At 45.1% G+C, this 3,711-nt stretch overlaps 1 pseudogene; it reads left to right on the plus strand.

The window, feature by feature from the left end:
• The first annotated feature begins 12 nt into the window (after positions 1–12).
• The window catches only part of LOC102759138, a 6,136-nt pseudogene continuing 2,437 nt past the window's right edge, over positions 13–3,711 (plus strand).

Below are 3,711 nucleotides of genomic sequence, written 5' to 3' on the forward strand. Positions count from 1 at the left end.
AGCCCCCGCCCCTGCTGTGGGGAGCGGGTGTTTAACCCGAGGCCTTCGGTCCTTCGGTGTCTTGCGAGTGTTCTGTGTATGTACATATTCTGCTCTTAAGTTGATAAATATACATATATTGGGCGTGTCCACGTCTCTTCGCCGAACCTTAGGAGTCCTTTGGCACCATGTCCTGTGTGCATTATAAATTCGCTTCCAAGCTCAACTATGCCACCGTCACCTTTGATGGGCTGCACATCTCCCTCTGCGACCTAAAGGAGCAGATTATGGGGAGAGAGAAGCTGACAGCTGCCAAGTGCGACCTACAGATCACCAACGCGCAGACCGAGGAAGAATATACGGATGATAATGCTCTGATTCCTAAGAATTCATCTGTAGTTGTTAGAAGAATTCCTATTGGAGCTGTGAAATCTACACGCAAGACACACCTTATACATCGAACTGAACTAGTGATGGGAACTTCCAAAGTAATTGATGACTCTTCTGCATCTGTTTCTCTGGCCCAGCTTATGAAGACTGCCAATCTGGCTGAAGCCAATGCTTCTGAAGAAGATAAAATTAAAGCAATGATGTCGCAATCTGGCCGTGAATACAACCCCATCAATTACATGAAGAAGCCTCTAAGTCTGCCATCTCCATCTTATACCTGTTTCCGCTGTGGTCAACCCGGCCATTATATTAAGAATTGCCCAACAAACAGGGATAAGAACTTCGAATCCAGTCCTAGGATTAAAAAGAGCACTGGACTCCCCAGAAGTTTCATGATGGAAGTGAAGGATCCTAACATGAAAGGGGCAAAGCTCACCAACACTGGAACATACGCAATACCGACTATAGAGGCAGAAGCATATGCCATTGGGAAGAAAGAAAGGCCCCCTTTCTTACCAGAGGAGCCCTCTTCATCTTCTGAAGAGGATGACCCTATCCCAGAAGAGTTGCTGTGTCTCATCTGCAAAGACATCATGACCGATGCCACTGTCATTCCCTGCTGTGGAAACAGCTACTGTGATGAGTGTGTAAGAACAGCACTCTTGGGATCAGAGGACCATACATGCCCAACGTGTCATCAACATGATGTCTCTCCGGATGCTTTAATTGCCAATAAATTCTTGCAACAGGCTGTTAATAACTTCAAAAATGAAACTGGATATACAAAAAGACTACGGAAACATTTGCCCCCAACACCACCCCCAATACCGCCTCCGAGACCATTCATTCAGCGGAATCTACAACCTCTGATGAGATCTCCAACCTCAAGACAACAGGATCCTCCGATGATTCCAGTGACATCTTCATCAGGCCACCCGGCTCCCCCTATATCTTCATTAACTTCTACTCAGCCTTCCTTAGCCCCTGCTGTGCCTGAAAATTCATCTACCCCAGCGCCTGTACCTGATGTAACTGTAACGGTCTCCGTATCAGTCCACTCAGAAAAATCAGATGGGCCTTTCCAGGATTCTGATCATAAAATATTGCCAGCTGCAGCCCTTGCCTCAGAACATTCAAAGGAAACCTCTTCAATAGCAATGACTACCCTTATGGAAGAGAAAGATTACAAGGTGCCTGTGCTTGGAACCCCATCTTTGCTTGGACAGTCATTATTGCATGGACAGTTGATCCCTACAACGGGTCCAGTAAGAATAAAGGCTGCTCGTCCACGTGGTGGTCGACCAGGTTGGGAGCTTTCCAACAAGCTTGGATATCTGGTTTCTCTGCCACAGCAAATTGGGAGGGGAGAGAGGAGTGGCTACGGAAGTATAAACCGTGGACGACACCACAGCAAAAGATCACAGAGAACTCAAGGCCCGTCACTACCAGCAACTCCAGTTTTTGTGCCTGCTCCCCCCGCTCCTCTGTACCCACCTTCTCTACATACACTGCCTCTCCCTCCAGGTGTTCCTCCACCGCGGTTTTTTCCTCAGTTTCCTTCTGGCCTGCCAACACCTGCTGGGTATAGCGTCCCTCCCCCCGAGTTCCCTCCAGCGCCAGCCAATTTATCAACACCTTGGGTATCATCAGGAGTGCAGACTGCTCATCCAAATACCATCCCAACAACACAAGCACCACCACTGTCCAGGGAAGAATTCTATAGAGTGCAGCAATGGCTAAAAGAAGAGTCTAAATCTCCCTATAGTGGTTCCTCATACTCCAGAAGTCCTTTTACTTACTCTAAATCAAGATCTGGTTCAACACGGTCACGTTCTTATTCTCGATCATTTAGCCGCTCGCACTCTCGTTCCTGTTCGCGATCACCTCCATACCCCAGAAGAGGCAGAGGCAAGAGTCGAAATTACCGCTCAAGGTCTAGATCTCATGGATATCATCGATCTAGGTCAAGGTCACCACTATATAGACGATATCATTCACGATCAAGGTCCCCTCAAGCATTTAGGGGACAGTCTCCAAATTTTTTACCTCTTCATATCAGGAATTCTCCCTTTACAAGGGGCCACAGAGAAGATTATTCGGGTGGACAAAATCATAGAAGTCGAAACATAAGTGGTAGCAACTATCCAGAAAAGCTTTCAACGAGAGACAGTCACGATCAGAAGGATAGTACAAAGTCAACAGAGAAGGAGAACGACAGTGCTGCAGGAGATGGTAAAGGAAGTAAACATACGAAAAATCGAAGGCGGAGAAAGGGGGAAGAAAGTGACGGCTTTCTAAACCCAGAGTTGTTAGAACCTTCTAGAAAATCAAGAGAACCCACAAGTGGCGAGGAAAATACAACAGACTCATTATCTGTTCTTCCGAGTAGAGATGACCCAGTGGATGCAGAATCCGTCCCTTTAAAATCAGTGTCTGAAAAATACAGGAGAGAAAAAGATAAGCCAAAAGGAAAAGGAGACAAGACCAAACGAAAAAATGATGGGTCTTCTGTGCCCAAAAAAGAAAACGTCAAACCTGCTAAGGGATCCCATGAAAAACTAGAGGGAGAGGGTGAAAAATCTCCATCTGAACCTCCACTTAAAAAAGCCAAAGAGGAGACGCCAAAGACTGACAGTACTAAATCATCATCTTCCTCTCAAAAACATGAAAAGGCCATTAGCACCCCCAGAAAAGCTCACTCTAAGTCAGCAAAAGAACACCAAGAGACAAAACCTATCAGAGAGGGAAAAGTGAAGAAAGACTATTCCAAAGACGTCAAATCAGAAAAACTAACTAGTAAGGAAGACAAGGCCAAGAAGCCTACTGAGAACAGTAAGCCTCTTGACAGCAAAGGAGAAAAAAGAAAAAGAAGCTGAAGAGAAAGATGTAGAGAACGACTTGGAATCATCTTCAATGAAAGTCTCTAAACTCGAAGTAACTGAAATAGTGAAGCCATCGCCAAAACGTAAAATTGAACCTGATATTGAAAAGATGGATAGGACCCCTGAAAAGGACAAAACTTCATCATCAACAGCCCCAGCCAAAAAAATTAAGCGCAACAGAGAAACTGGTAAAAAAATTGGAAGTACAGAAAATATATCTAATACAAAAGAAACCTCTGAAAAATTGGAGTCAACATCTAGCAAAGTTAAACAAGAAAAAGTCAAAGGAAAGGTCAGACAAAAAGTAACTGGAACTGAAGGATCCAGCTCTACTCTTGTGGACCATACCAGTGCGAGTTCAACTGGAGGCAGCCCTGTGAGAAAATCTGGAGAAAAAACAGATACAAAGCGGACTGTCATCAAAACGATGGAAGAATATAATAATGACAACACAGCTCCT

This window comes from Myotis davidii, unplaced genomic scaffold (genome assembly GCF_000327345.1).
Source record: "Myotis davidii unplaced genomic scaffold, ASM32734v1 scaffold5207, whole genome shotgun sequence".
In the NCBI taxonomy this organism is placed as follows: domain Eukaryota; kingdom Metazoa; phylum Chordata; class Mammalia; order Chiroptera; family Vespertilionidae; genus Myotis; species Myotis davidii.